Below are 15,921 nucleotides of genomic sequence, written 5' to 3'. Positions count from 1 at the left end.
GGTTTTTTTTTTTTTTTTTTTTTTTTTTTTTTAGCTTCTCAGGTACTAAGGGGCACTGGGCCACATCTGGTGTGCTGTTGGTCCTGGGGAAAGCATTTATTTCGAGAGACAGAGAGTATGCTAGAAGAGATGTTAAGCACAAGAAGGCTCCAGCACCAAACACACGAACACAGTCGATTCACTTTTGAAGACAACAGGGAGTCTTTTGCAACTAATGGTGCTGCCACAGTGGAATGTCTACGTGCAAAAAGAAAAATGCAAGGAAGGAAAGAATCTCAGCATAAAATATATACCCAAATTAATTCAAAATGAACCATATTAAATTATAAAATTACAAAATTTCTAGAAGAAAACAGGAGAAAAATTTTGCAATGCTGGACAGATATTTTACAACAGAAGATATACAGACAGCAAGTAAGTAAGTGAAAAGATGCTTTACCTCACCAATCATTGAGAAAACAAAATAAAACACAGGGACCATTACGTGCCCTTTAGAGTGATAACTATTTAAAATTTTATACTAAATACAGCATGTGGAGCAAATAGAATTCCTATACATTCCTGGTAAGGAGGCAAAACAGTGCATTTTGGTAGTTTCGTATAAAGTTGCAAACACGTACCAGCAAACCTACTCCTATATATTTAAGTAAGTGACATGAAACCTTACATTCGCATACAATCTTTCACTGGTGCTCATCACAGCTTTATCATCCCAGCCCCAAATGGAACACAACTGAGTGAACTTCACCAAGCTGTGGCAATGCCCAGGGGTCACCGCTCAGCAGCGAGAAAGAGCAAACCACCGATACCTTCAGCGGAGAGGTCACACCGCCCTGTACACTGAAAGGCAAAGCACATGTGCCATACGGGTCCCTCGGTAGAGCACACTGGAAAACCCAGGAGGCTGATCAGCGGCTAGCTGGCCTTGGGAACCAAAGAAGAGGCAGAACATAAAGGTGACCGAGGAAGACTAGGGTCAAGAGAGGGGATGAAACCACTCCAGGTCATGACTGTGGTGGTACTTTAGTGACTCTTTGCATTTGCCAAAACCCTCAGATTCACGCTCCTGCCAAGAATGAATTATTATTATTTTTAAATGAAGCCAACAAATCCCAAACAAAGCACAATGCAACAAAAGCAAAGGTTATTATGATCCAAGCTGCAATAAATATTTGTGTAGTAGTATTTATGAGCAAGCTTTCACATAAGTGATCATCATTTTAGCATGTTGCATTTGGATATCACATTGGCAAACTTTGTGTCCTTTGCGAGAGAGCAGCAGTGAACAGGGTACAGTCTATAGTCACATTCCGTGGCGTCACCAACTGCTTCTGATGCCGGACCCCTGACCTCCTCATTAGCTCAAACATGCAGAGTGGTTCGGCAGTCTTTTCTGAACCACCTAGCCGACCGCTTGCCTCCCACTGTGAAAAGGACTATTTGATGTCTTCAAGATTACTCTTCACCTTTAACTGTACATGCTAATTATGTTACCAGGGTGATGCTAATGACAAAGAAACATCTGCACTACTTCCTGAAGTTCTGGGGCAGCACACCTGTGCTTTCAAGATGTAGTACAAGATGGGAGCTTCATCTGGTAACCACTGGACTCGGTGCTTCTGGAGGCTCTGCTGCTGATTCTATAGCTGCTTCCGGTTTCAGAGAGAATTTTCCACCTGCACCAAAAATGTCAGAGGTAATTAGGTGTTGATATCTTTTTTCCTGGTATAACTTTTCCAACTGAGGAGAGGGAAAGATTTACAAAGGGTCTATTTCAGAAGAAACATTGTTATTGAAGGAAAGCAAGCACATTTCAGTAAAATCTCGAAGGCTTCTCTAAGTAGAAATGACCCAGCCAAAGACAAACATAATGAAGTTGTACACCAAGTGCTACAGTTCAGATCTGAAACACACCCTGAGAATCCAGTGTGGAAGGTTTGGTCACCAGCCGGTGGAACTATCGGGTGATGGAACCTTCCGGGGAAGTAGGGCCTAATGGAAGGGGGTGAGGTCATTGGTGGCGTGGCCTTGCAGGGGAGCCTGGGATCTGGCCCTTCCTCTTCCCATCTGCTTCCTAGACACTGTGAAGTCAGCAGCTCTGCTCCACCTTGGTGTGCTATTTTACCACAGGCCCAAAGCAAGAAAGAGAACCAACCAAGGATGAAATCCCTTAAAACCAAAATAAGTCTTTTTTCCTTATAAGAACTTTTAGCTCAGGTACTTTCTCATAGCTATAGAAAACTGACTAATGCCCCAGTTTATTTTGTTTTTAACAAATACCTGCTGAGCTGTCTGGCTATAAAACCACTCAGAAACTCAGAGCAAACTTTGATCCTAAATATTATAACTAACTACTCAGACCTGAGTCATATGTAGGAATGGAAACAAAAGGCCAACCTTTCATTTTTCCAGCCATATTGTGAGACATTAAACCTTTTTCTCAGGAACATAAAAAGCAGAGTGAGCAACTAAATTGAAAAAAAAATAATGGCAGCTCCTCAGCCAACTTCTCCCCAAAGTGGGTCAAGCAGAAATTAATGGCTCTTCTGTATTGCTAGTAATTTGTGTGCTTTTACAGTGCTCACATTCTATTACCATTAATTGTCAGAGACTCATCCCAATACTCGGCCCCTCCTTGGGCTGAGCTCTTCACAGAAAGGCCAAATACAGTCACATTAGTTTCTCCTAGAAATTATGGGGCGATGGGGGGAGGCTCATAAGGTGTGAGGAACGAAAGAGCAGAGGGGACAGAAGCAAGAAAGGAGGAAAAATACATTATGGGGGAAGAAAAAGGAAAGAGAGATAAGGAGGAAGGAAGGAGGGAGAGAGAGAGAGTGGGAGGACAAAGAAAGGGTAGGAAGGAGGAAAAAGGGAAAGGAAGTGAGACGGAAACCAGTGTGAAGGACAGAGGCAGAGAAAGAAGTACAGAGGAAAGGAAGGATGGTAAGAAGGAAGGGAGGGAGGCAGAGGGGAGGGAAGAGGAGAGTAGGAAGAAGAGAAGGGAAAAGAGGAGGAATAGAAAGGAAAGCAACGGTGAAAAGAAAGAGAACGAAGAGGAAGTGAAGAGGAAGGAAGGGAAGGGAAGAGATGAGAGGGACAGAGGAAGGGAGGGAGGCAGAGAGAGGGAGAAAGGAAAGGCTCCCAGCACGGAGAGCGTGAGTCCATGGAACTGAGAGCAGATCTGGAGAGGGAAGAGGGCGGCCCTGGCCAGCCTGGGCATCAGGCCCGTCACCCAAATCTGCCTGTGGTTCTCTCTCTGTCTGAGCCACCCTGCCCTTTGTCCCCGTGCCGCAGCCCAGGCATCGGGAGCTGTACCACGGAGCTCAGGGCCAAGCCCGGCGAGGTGGGCTGGGCAGCGGCAGCCACCGGCCAGGCCTGGAGCCAGAGGGGAGCGGAGCGGTCGGTCAGGGTGTCGGAGCTGCTGGCAGGGCCGCGCTCACAGTCCGTCCTTCCAATGGCCAGGCCGGCTCTGCCGGGGAATGGGAGGGGCCGGCAGCCAGCAGCCGAGAGTGAGAACTTCCCCTGCCAGAGGCAGCTGCTGGCTGCCATCTGGGCAGGGCCAGTGCCAGCTTCCCAAATCTGCCTTCCCTTTGGAAAAGGGGGACTCTGTGCTGAGAAGATAGCTACTCCTCCATCCTGGGGCTCTCACTGAAAAACCCCACAGAACCAGCCTTTGAGAGAGGGAGGCATGAAAAATGCCACGTGCTGGGCTGCTTCCCAAGGAATTTGCTCTCGTGGGGCCTTGCCATACAAAACAATCTTTATTCATACCCAGTAGCTCTCCGCTCTTTCATTTTACTTAAGTGATAACCTTTTATTATTTTAAATTAAACGTCAGCATGAACAGAGTAAGATGCTGGTGTCTGAGCGTCCTTTCTCTTTGTGGTTGGGGTAGGGCTGGGTTCACTCACCACAAGCCGGGAGTCCTCGGGGTGAGGTGTCTTTTCAATTCCCTCTCCTCCAGGACAAGCAGGTTCTCACTGGGGCTCTTCTGAGCACCGCAGGGGCACTGCTGAGGAAGGACCAGCTGCTCCTGGAGTTCGGGGTCCCCTCCCTCGGGTCCTCCAGCGTGCCGACACCTCTGCTGGCGTGTGTCAGCCAGCCTGCGTCCCACACTGGGGTCCTCGCTTTGTCTGTGCTCCTTGATGTTCTTCCACAATGGCCTCGGGAGGCAGAAGGGGCAGAGCATCTCCCGGAGCACAGAATCAGGGAGACCCTTGTAACACCAAAACACAGGTGGCTTTGTGCAGAGCAAGTGGACAGACCGGGACAGACCTGGGCTGGAAAAGGCCAGGGCGGCCCTGGACTGAAGGCGAACACAAACACACCACTGAACTGAGCCCTGGATTTATTGTTAGTATCCCCTTACCTTTCATCGCCTTCTTTACTGCACAGAAACGTTTCTCCTCCCGTGGAGTCCGGAGCCTTCCCAACACCCCACTGCTGCAAACAACTGGCTTCGTAGGGACCCGGCTCTGCAGAGATTCTCAGGGGCTTCAGTGTGGCCTCTTGGCCTTTGCTGGCTTTCGCATTCAGGAGCAACTCTGAACAGACCTGCTGTTCATGTGATCGTGGGAAGAGGGAGGCCAAAAGCCAGGTGAGGCCTGAGAGGGAGGACAGGGGCGTCTGTTCTCTGCCACACAGGGTTTGGGGCCCCAGCTCTGGAATCCGAGTATTCAGCCTGAGTGTAGCAAAACTGGCTCACGTGGTCCAAACTCATAGGAACACCACAATCTTCAATTCAAAAGTGCTTCCTAGATTGTATTAGAATGGCAGGAAACGCAGTGAGCGCTCAGGGTTTGGTGACTATAAATGCCATGGTCTCCTCTGCTCCTCGCTGTACTCCCGGCCATTCTTAGCTCCCACTCTGTTGCCCAGCACAGGTAAATACCTCTGTTGTCCAGCAAGTGGCTGATCCAGACGGGAAGCTGGGTCTTCCAGTGCCTCGCCCAGTGCCCCTCCCATAGGCACATTTGCTTCTTGATCGTACAAACGGCAGCATCTGGGTGCTGCTACTCACATGAGAAAGCAAATCAAGACCAGAAGTTCCTTCGTGGATCTGTAAGTGGACACGTAGAGAGTTTGCTGGTGGGGATACAACCTCCACCTTCTGGCTCCATCCCTTGCCAACTGAAAAGTCTCCTCCATAGGGACAGAAGGTTACCTTTCTCATAAGGACTCTGTGAGGGTAAACCAGGCAACAGGATCCTCGTCAAAGGGTCTGGCCTAGGGCAGATGCTCAACATGTGACTGTACTTCTTGGTTTTTGGTCCCTGCTCTGAAAAGGCCCCAGGGGCTGCTATGACCTGGCTCATGCTCCCAGCAACTCCTGCTCCCTGCTCCCAGCCTCCTGCATGAGGTGCAAGGAAGCCATTCATTCCTGCCTTGGTGTTTTCTGGAATTAGTGCAACCATCAGGCCTTTTCCGAGAACTTTTGTTTGTTTGTTTAGAGAGCACTGGCTCTCTTCCAGGCATCTCCTAAAGCTTTAGCAGTATTAATTTGTTTCAACTTCACAATAACCTCGTGAAGTGGAAACCATCATCATCCCCATGTCACAGCCCGGGAAACAGAGGCAGAGGGGCCAACTCAGTATCTAGGAATTGGCAGAGCCAAGATTTAAACCAGGCAGCCCATGCCCAGAGCCTCCAAACCAGGCAGTCTCCACATTTTAACAAGGGATCTGCCTTACATTAAAAGTGCTCTGTGGACCAGAAGGAAAGGTGCTTATAGGCAGGGAGTCTTTCTAAACCTCTGAAATCTCTCCCCTACTCTCCTTCCAGAAGCATGGGCACCACTTCCCTAGAGGCTCCTTGAGCCCTGAGATTGAATGAGCTAGGGTTGTTGATGCTCCTAAAAGTCCTCAGCCACAGATCCATCACCAAATCTGGGCTCAAGATGCAGCTCAGTGCAGACCCTGGACTAAAACCTTGCAGAGAAGCTGCCCCGGGGGACTGCTCGTAAGAAGACAAGGCAGAGGCTGGTGCACTTGTGGAAGGTACCAAAGGTCATGCTTCAAATCCCACCTGGCAGGTCGAGGATGGGGGCTTACAGCCATGTGGAAAGTGCAGGCAGAATGCTGCCAACCTGTTCACAAAGCCCAGAGCTTTGGGAAAGGAAAAGCGAGCCTACTTCAAGACATGAGCTGGGCCGGGGATATAGCCCAGTGGAGCCGCACCGGACTGGCAAATGCAAGATCCTGAGTTTGATCCCTGGCACCAAAGGGAAAAAAGAGAAAGACATGAGCTGCCACAAGAGGTAGCATGGATGAAAGTAATAGAGGACCAGGAAGGGATTTCCCACAGCCAGGGCTGCTGTAGTTACTAGGCTGACAGGAAGCCAGAAAGGCTCCAGTTTACTGTATCTGAGGCCCTGGCCACACCTTGCTGTTGCTCCTGCCTTTGCTACCCTCTTCCTGGGGACCGCTGAGACAAGACAGGCACACAGAAGAATCAACGCTCCCGCTGGAGCCTAGGGGAAGAAAGATGAGGCGCAAGTCTAGGTCAACTCCGGCTTGTGCAACCAGGAGGCCAAAGGAGCAGAAATAAGGAATGTAGGGGCCTGAGGTTCTGGGCCAAGATGTTGGGCTGCATCCACTGTCCATCTCTCTGTGGATCTAGAACTTCCACTGCTGTCCAGTTTCCTGGACCACCTCAGAGACACCAGCCTTGCTTGCACTGAAACAATCCTTGCTGGTCACATACTCTGGACCCCTGACCTTCTGGACCAACTGTGCCCTCTGTGGTGTTCAAGCATAACACACGTACAGTGAATCATTTCTTCTGCTGTCTCAGCTAGAAAATCAGACTAAAAATAAAATACGGAGCTCACAGTCCAGCCCGGGCTCCTCAGAACCCCGAATGCTGTCTATGTAGCTGGAGCTGGAAATGCTGGGAAATGACTTGCTCAGTGCTGGTCGCACGGGGACCCTCCGCATCTCCAAAGTTAGGCCGATCTTGGGCTAGGGCACACGGGGATAGCTCGGTCAGACTGGGCCATTTCCATCTCTGTCGCCGGGATCCAAGATGGCTCCAAATGAGAACTTCTGCAGACCAGACCACCCCAGCCATTTGAAGGACAAAGTCTCCTCCCCACAGGCCCTCTGGCCTCCCCACTAAACCTGGTTGTACGCATAATGGGCGCATGAGAAGATTTCACAGGAGGACTATGCTGTTGATTTGTTAAAAAATAAAACAACCTATGAGTTTTATCTCTTTATCTCTTCCATCCAGTTTGGGGGGAAAGGGCACAATCCATCCTCCCAGTGGGACATCCACCTGATTAGATGTCATGAAACAGAGTAGTCCTTTAGTTAGTCATGGCTGGAATACCTCCGACTCACAGTTACTGGAAAGAAGAAAAAAAAGAAAAGAAAAGAAAAAAAAAAACCTAACTACAGATAAACTCCCTAGGGTTTCAGATCCGTTTTGCAATAAGCTGTGTTATGAAGGAAACCTGGCCCCAAAAGATAGTTTGAATGCAAAATAAAGATAGTTCACAGGCTTTGAAGCAGGGACAGGGCTCCTGGGGAAGCACAGGGCCATATTTTTGGAGGATCATTACATTTCCTGCTGCCAACGTTATTTGGGTCCCACCGTTCTTTTATACAACTCCTATTTTTAGTCATCAGAGGCGCCACGTCCTGCCAGGCAGGGGCCTCAGCAGGGCAGGCTGGGCAAGAAGGGTGAGGGTTGGCTTCCTGGTAGGGCAGGGAGCTGGGCAGGCCAGCTCTGAGCCAGAGGGACAGAAATGAGACCCAGGGTATCTCAGGGAGAGCTTAGGGACCACCATGGGTTTAGGAAACAGACATCAGGGGTAGGAGGCCAGGGGATTGTCAGGAAAGGACCGGAACCTGGACAACTCAGAGGCAATCATGGGCACTGAGCTCTTCTGTGCACCTATCCTGAGAGAGGGCAGGGTTCGGTGCATGTTTTGAGCCAACGAGGGGCAGGGTGAGTCTAATTACGGCCTAGGCAGAGGGGCTAGGCATGCCGGACACTTCCTTCAATTGGAGGCTGTTGGGGAAGGAAAGGAAAACACCTGTGGCCCTTTACAAATATTATAAAAGCAAAACTTGCTCATCCTTCAGGGTCCGCATCCACCTCCTGAAGTCCCATGAGGTCTGACTGTGCTGGAGAGGGGAGAGTGAAGGCAGGCACAGGTGGCCTGACAAGAATTAGCCTGGGGACACGGACAGCTCTACACTGGCACAGCTCACCCCAGGGCAGGAGCCCATCCTCTCGGGGTGCTCACGGCCTGCGTAGGTCCTGGGTAAAAGGATATCTCAAAGCTCCTTTTTGACTCCTGGCTCCTTCCTGCCATTTTGCATCTGTTTCAAATCTTTCATTTTCATGTTTCCAAAAAATACCACAAGGAAATCAACAGGAAACACCACATGCAGAGTGCAACAGGCCACCTTCCTCCTCAGTGGCATCCACGGTTCCTTTCCACCTCACCTCCAGCCCCACTGCCAGTATGCCATTGGTACATCGCCGCCTTTGTCCCCTGCTGTCTTCCTCCTGGTCTCCCTGTGGTCAGAAGAGGCCAGTGGAGAAACAGCAGGGAGCAGGCTCAGAAGCAGCGCCCAGATAATTGTGGCCTTAGGTTGGAGAGGCTGAGAGCAACTTTTCTCCAGGATAAATGAAGGAGGAGGCAGAGCCCTGCCTGGGAAGTGGGGCTTGGAAATTTCTAGGATCAGCCCATGAAGAAAAGTACAGAAGGAACTGGAGAAGAAGTCATTACCAGCCAACCAGGCAAAAATAAATAAAAATAAATAAATCATTGAAAAGGAATGCACTTGAAGCCAGAGGTGAGGAATGGGCTGAGTCCTCCAGAGCTGACACCAACCCTCGGCTGTGCCATCAGCTCGGTGCCCACTGTCAAAGCCCTTACACATGCTGTTCCCACCGTGCACACACTACGCCTCTGCCGTTCACCTGTGTGAGTTTTCACGCACCCTCCAGAGCCACGCCAGGCTAGTGATGGAACAGACAGGAGAACCTGACTGGCCGGCATGCCTCTGTTGAGGATCTGTTTTGTGCACAGCCCTGGGGGAAGTGTGGAGAAACAGAGGCCGAGATAGGATGCAAGCAAAATGGGGGATGCGTGAAGGGACAAGACAACCCTTGTGACGTAGCTTAGCAACCTGGAGAAGCTTTCATTCACTCAGCAAGCGGTACCTTCGCCAATGGAAGGACACAGCTTGACCTGGAAAATCCTGATCTTCCTAGACATCCTGATCTTCTAGGATCAGCTGGAGACTTCGGGAAATTCAGAAGAGAGTGAGGGAGAGACAGAGACAGAAGCAGCAGAGAAAGAAAGAGACAGACAGACAGACAAAGACAGCAAGGGGGGTGGGGAGACTGACTCTGAGGCCCACACATAAAGAGGAACTTTGAGGAAAGCAGTGGAAACCTGCACCTTATGAATTGTTGGGTGTGGCTTATGCAGCCTTCCCCTCCATCTGCCCATGAACATCAGTCAATTCCATACCAGTCTTTAGTACCCACGGCTTGGGTCTGTTATGCGGTGATGTAATAAAGCCCAAATTCCAACTGAAAGAAAATCCTAAGCAAGGAAGAGGCTCCTCACGTGAGGAAAACTATGTCTGGGTTACACTGAGGGTCCCTTTTGAGCAGGGCCTCAGCAAGTTTAGAAATGTGCGTGTTTAGGAAGCTCCGAGTTAAGGAAGCGATCGTTACGGCTCCTGTCTAGCTGTCCCCCCAAAGCCTCATGCAGTCACAGGTGGGGCTTTTCAAAGGTGGCTGGATCTAGGGTATGCGATGGTGGGATCAAGGATGTGATGCAGGAATTGACTCAGGCAGGATGAAAGGATTAAGGGTGCCCCACCCTGTGTGTGAGTGCTACCTGCCCTACATGTGGGCACCCTGGATAGGGTGCAAGGGACACAACGGGGGCCGCTGCTTGTCCCTCGCTGCTTGTTGCTTGCTGCCTTGTGCTTGCCCAGCTCTGCTTTCTCCTCTGCGATGCCCCTCTGCCGTGTCACCCTGCCCTGGAGCCGGCCGATTATGGACTGAAACCTCTACACGTTGTGAGCTAGATCAACCTTTCCTCCTTTAAGTTTGGGTGCTGGGTATTTTGTCTCAATGACAAGGAAAGTAACTAAGACACAACCTGAGGAGGGGTGGGTAATCAGGGTGGTATTCCTAAAAGCAGCAAATTTTCAACTAACTATTCCTTGGGAGATGGAATTGGAACGGCTGAAGAATAGTGATCCTCGTGTAATTCCACAGAGACCCAAAGACCACATCTTGCCTCCTGTGCTCAGCTCAAGATACCTTTGCGAGCACAGATGCACACGGGAACACTGAGCTATGCCACACCTACCACAGTGGATCACACAGGCATGCGGAGCCTTTCACCCCTCACACACTCCAGATACACAGCTGAGCTCTCCGAGACAGTGTACAAAGCCTGCTTGTTAGTATTAAAACCATGTTTAATACTGATGTGCAGGAAGCTCAAATTTACAACCTCTGAGACATTTTTAGTGGAAAATGCAAATACATAGCTGAGAAATTGGGCACCTGTCTCTGCAAACGTTTATCTCCCCAAGCTTAACCCCAGTCTGAATCTTTCAATGAGCAAAGGTATTAGATCTGAAGCAACATCCCAGATCTTCTCAGCAAACTCAGAACAGACATCGCAGAAGACACAAAGAGTCAACTCAGAAGAGAAGAAATGCAAATAGCCAATGAAACACAGTACGTGTACTTGTTAAAGTCCTGCTTCACTGGAAGTTAAGAAATGCAAATAAAGATGCTACATGATAGCATTTTCCTCTAATTGCAAAAGTTAAAAAGAATTAAAGGTTGCTTTGGGGTTTGGATGGGGTCTTATAGTACTGGCAGGGTTGTCTCCACAGGAACACACCTCGCCTGAAGCCACACCTTCCAAAGCCTGACCTCCTCGCCTCTCACGGTTCTGACAGAGCAGCCAGCCAAGTTCACAAAGAAACACCTGAAAGGGTTTTCATCCTGTTAATCTTTGAAACACTAAAAAACTGGAAACTACCTAAATACTTAGCAGAGGATATTATTAAGCAAAGTAATGATATTCATTTAGTGAAATGCTACATTACCATTTAGAAGAATCAATGGTTTTATGACTCAGAAAACTGCAAAGAGGCCCAGTGAGATGTTGTAATCAGAAAAAGCAGCTTCATGAGGAATGCGTACAAGACTCTGGTAGTAGGAGACGTGGTTCCTGGTGCTCAGCTCAGTAGTTCTGGTTCTTAAACCAGAATATCAGCTGCATGGACAGCGGGTGACTATTAACAGCTGTCTACAACAGTCCCCAGCGATGCGGTCCAGGGGCAGAGCCCTTGCTTGGCGTATGTGCTTTGAGGTCCTGCGAGAAACAAGCCAAAAGGAAGAGGATCTGGGATGGGGGAGTTGGGAGGGAAGCTAGAGGAAGTAAAACCAGATGACGATGTGACACGTCCACGAACGGGCGCCCCACAATGAATGCATTTATTATGCATTGCAAACACACGCTAACTAAATAAATTAATAAAAACGTGCCAGGCATAAAATAAGCCCTCAATAAATGTTTGTTAATTAGTGAGCTGTTGCTTACTGTGCAGCAGGCCCTGCTGTAAACACCTGATTTAACAGCTCATTCTCACAACGGCCCTGGGCTGTCCTACTGTGAACCCCGCCCGACCACAGGGAGGCTGAGGCAGGGAGGCTGAGCAACATGACGCGGGTCACCAGCTGGTACACGGAGGAGACAGGAGAGGAGCAAGGCTGGGCACCAGAGTGAGTGTCCAGGCATGTCCCCGGGCGTGTGTGACGACGAGCAAAGGCCAGACGCCGGTGCGCCCCTGCCTCCAAAGCAGCAGTTCAGGCAGCTGGGGGCGGAGGATTACCAAGGCTTTAAACTCCTCTCATTTGTCAGGAGTTTCTAATTTCTCTACAGGGCGAATATAAAAATCACTATTTTAAAAATATATAAAGACTACTTCCCAGGGACAAGGGGAAAAAAAATGAGAACCAAGACTTGTCATGTAGAGGTACAAGATCCCAACTATGAATGTAACTGTACTGTATCCCTAAAATGTACCAATAAACTCAATTAAAGCTGAAAAAACAAAGAATGAGAAATTACAGTCATTCATAGGAAAATGGGTGCATATTGAGGATATACTCCTAAGTGAAATAAATAAGTCACACGTGTGTAAATACCAAATAGTTTCCCTGGTGTGAAAAACTATAATGGTATATAAGATCCTAATGGCATAATTGACAATGTGAAATTGGAAGAAAAGAGCTAAAGGTGTAGGGGAAGTGGGAAGGGTAGGGGAAAGGAAAGGGAAAAGAAAGAATATGAGAAAATGAAAAGATGGAAATAAAGTGTTTGTAAGTGGGGAGGGAAGGAGGGGGTGAAGGGAGGGCAGGGACAAGGGGAAAAAATGAGAACCAAGACTTGTCATGTAGAGGTACAAGATCCCAACTATGAATGTAACTGTACTGTATCCCTGAAATGTACCAATAAACTCAATTAAAGCTGAAAAAAAATATAAAGACTACTTCCAACTAACAAGTGGTTTTTCTGTTTTGATTTTGGGGACAGGGTCCTTCTCTGTAATTCAGGCTGGGCTTTAACTTGCTATGTCATCCAGGCTGGCCTTGAACTCCTGGTGATTTTCCTGCCTCGGCCTCCCAAGTGCTGAGATTACAGGTGTGCACACCACACCTGGCCATGCAGTTTTCTTTAATGATTATTTTCTCTGGCCAGAAAAAAAAGGCAGAGGAGAAGCAAAGATAAGAAACAAGGGAAGGCACACTGTAGTGCCTTTGTGCCCAGACTAGCATACTTTATGGAATATGGAAAGGCAGATTTTTTTTTTTTTTTTGTGGTACTGGGAATCAGACTTGTGTCCTTGTGCTTGTGAAGCAGGTGGCAGAACCACTGAGCTAAATCCCCAACCCAGCAGATTTTCATTTTTTAAAGCAAAGTACCAAATTTTCAGAATCCAGAAGCCTCCTGATTTCCCACATGTCCTGTCCTGGACTCTGCCACCCAAGAGGATGCCAGGGCCCTGCCCTTGGGTTGCTACTCACCTGGACCTGGCAGCATTTCCAGGTGGACACTTGCTCTGGGTGCCACTGCTAACATTTCCTGACTTCCTGCTCCATGGTGGGGACACAGAGTTGAACAACATCTAATTCTCACCCTTGAGAAAATCAGAGACCTTTGGGGACACAGAGGGAAAACACGGAATTAGGGAATCGAAGAGGGAACAGGGAAGTTCAGAGCATGCGGGAGCACAGAGGGGGACCCAGCCCGTGTTGTTACTTGTGCTTCTCTCTGCCCCCCACCCTCCTTGTTAACTGTGCGCTTTCTCATGCAACCATCCAACAATCTGTTAACCCCTCCAGAGCTGGCAATGTGACTTCTCAGATAGGCATCCCAGTCCTAATACCAAGGCCACTGAATGAGTATCTCTGCACAGTTGTCCTGCGGGGAGATGGCCCTGGAGGGGACATCTGGAGCGGTCTCATCCAGAGTCAGGCCAATGCCGAAGACTGGGCCTTAGAAACCTCTCTGCTCAGAATGAGCTGAGGGAATAGATAAGAGGAAGAAAGAAACTCCTCCTAGGCTGAGGGAACAAATGCAAGACGAATGTTAAGTAATGGTTGGATTTGCTTCAGTCAAAACAGATGTGGCCAAAGCCGAGGTGAAGCCGGGGCAATCCAAGCCAGGTAATCATGTGGGTGCTTTGAGTCACATTAAGAGTTGCAGGTTTTATTTTGCAAGCTGCAAGGGTTTCAGGAAAAGAAGAGGCACAGTCAGAATTGGCTACAAGGAAATCGCTGAGAGGACCATGGAAATAAGACAGGGGCAAGACCCGGGGAAGAGATGAGCAGATCCCTGCAAGAAGGCCACCAGGGACTAATGGCGATCAGGGGAGACTGCGCAGAGAACGGAGGCAACGCAACACCTCCTCACCATCTCCCCCCAAGCCAGCTGGAAAAGATTCTCAGGCATGCAGAGCAGTTTAAAAACTGACATTGAGTGAGAAAAAGGCAAAGAGGATCGAAGAACATAGCTACCCTGCCTGCTCAGCGCGCAGTCCCCCAGGCGTCACACTCCACTCGCGCCTCGTAGCGCACCCTCCCCCAGGCAGCAGCCAGAGACAGGCTGCGGAGCAGCGGCAGAGGGAGGACATTACAGAGCTCAGCATCTGTGCGCCGCAGCTGCCAAGCCAGCGCCATGTGTTCCCGCAGCTGTCGGCACGGTAGCGACGGAAGACGGAACAGAAGGACAAAAAGAACGTTCCGAACTTCCGAACCTGCCTCTGGGTGTCGGGCAGGTAGACCGGCTCCGAGCAACGGAAGCTCAGGGAGACGCTGCTTTCCTGGGGGAAGAAGGGCCACGCAGAGCTGTCGGGGAGCCAGGCCGTTACTGGGGCTGCACAGAGCGGAGCACACCACCTATCAGCTCACCTGAGCCAGGTGGCCCAAGAAAGCTAAGGGTCACCTGGCCCGACCCAGCTCCTTTGGGCAAGGACCCGGTCTCCATCTGTCTGAAGACACCTGTGACCTAGCACTGGGTGTGCAAATACATGGATCAAAGGCAAGTACAGTTTAGGAACTGCTGAAGTTCATAAGCCTCTTCCTACCAAGGAAACAGAGATGGCCCAGGATTTGATCATTCTACCAAAATGGGGAATTATTGGTTTTGCCATTCCCCTGTAGGAAGCTGGGGAAAAGGACCAGGTGAGTATTCATTCATTCACCCATTAATTCAGAGATATACTACATATACGAGACTAAGATAGGCTTTGAGACAGCTAAGAGACACAGAAATCAAAACAGAAATGCTTGGAATGCTTTTATAAAGAACATTCGCACCCATTGTTTTCTTATAACCAAAATACCAATCATTTGAGTTGGTGCAGGCACCTGGGACCTTTATAGCTCTTGACCCTTCTGAGTGTCTAGGGCCCTGTGGACCGGAGTTACACAGCATTTTGAAGACCACACACACCCACAGCAACAGGCCAAAGTCACATTTCCATTCTCAAAGTAACTGGCCTGGGACCACCCGCTCCCGAGTGGCACAGCCAGGTTGAGAACCCGCAAGGGGTTTCCAGTGTAAAGAGTGTGGCTTCAGAGGGATCTGAGATAATGATGAAAACGAGACAGAGAGAAGATGCAGTGTGTGGGGAGGATTTAAAATAATGGAAAGATCTCCTGTTGCTCAGGGCAAGCTTGGTGGAGGATGAGTCATTTAATCTTGGGGCTTGACAGCAGGTAACGGGCCTTGACGGAAGCTGCAGATTTGGGCCAGGCTTCTGACGTGGTTTTGATGGGAATGGGCCCTGGAGACAGACACTTTAAGTTCAAAACTTAGCTTCCGTGAATAAAATGGCGATGACAGTGATGGTATCTACTCTAGGGTTGTTCTGAGGAGGAAGGAAGATTGATCTAGCTAAAGCCTCTGCCGTAGAATGTGCTCCACAAGTGGTTGCTATCATGATTTTGCATCCCCTTGTATGCGGCGAGTTCCACATTGCCTTCTGTGGGGCTCTCTGCTTCACAAGCGTGACAGCCAGCATCCAGAGCTACACACAGCAGCATCCACCTTGGCTGGTGATGATCTGTGAAGATTTAAACGGGGAAGAAATTTACTGGGAGGTAATTCACAGAATCACCAGAAAGGCTGGATAACCAGGTGAGAAAATAGGTGGGAGCTCAGGGATCCTGGGCAACCAGGACCACATGCCATGGTATCTGTTGCTAGGCAGGAATTTTGAGGGGCAATCTCCCCTGCTGGCAGGGGAAGGGACTGCTTCCCCTGCCTAGGGCTGCTAGCATTCCTGCAGGTTGTTTTCTTGTTTCAGATAAGACCCTTCGAAGAAAACCACAAGGAGCAAGGGATTTAGCTCAGTGGTT

General features: G+C 49.3%; 1 long non-coding RNA gene across 6 annotated transcripts in view; it reads right to left on the bottom strand.

Moving 5' to 3' along the window:
- Positions 1-10: 10 nt before the first annotated feature.
- Positions 11-15,921, bottom strand: part of LOC104875139 — a 20,342-nt gene continuing 4,431 nt past the window's right edge. The window contains exons 1-6 of one of the 6 annotated variants that reach the window (XR_004516593.1): positions 13,084-14,070; positions 11,100-11,368; positions 4,370-5,059; positions 3,912-4,216; positions 1,557-1,676; positions 11-237 (exon numbers count right to left, since the gene is read on the bottom strand). This is a non-coding gene — a long non-coding RNA (uncharacterized LOC104875139). The other 5 variants (XR_004516591.1, XR_004516592.1, XR_004516595.1 and 2 more) reach the window with 5 other exon arrangements.

This window comes from Fukomys damarensis, unplaced genomic scaffold (genome assembly GCF_012274545.1).
Source record: "Fukomys damarensis isolate Sample0158 unplaced genomic scaffold, DMR_v1.0_HiC HiC_scaffold_11, whole genome shotgun sequence".
Taxonomy (NCBI): domain Eukaryota; kingdom Metazoa; phylum Chordata; class Mammalia; order Rodentia; family Bathyergidae; genus Fukomys; species Fukomys damarensis.
The sequence above is the reverse complement of the archived record's forward strand: the minus strand, read 5'-3'. Positions and strand labels throughout refer to the sequence as shown.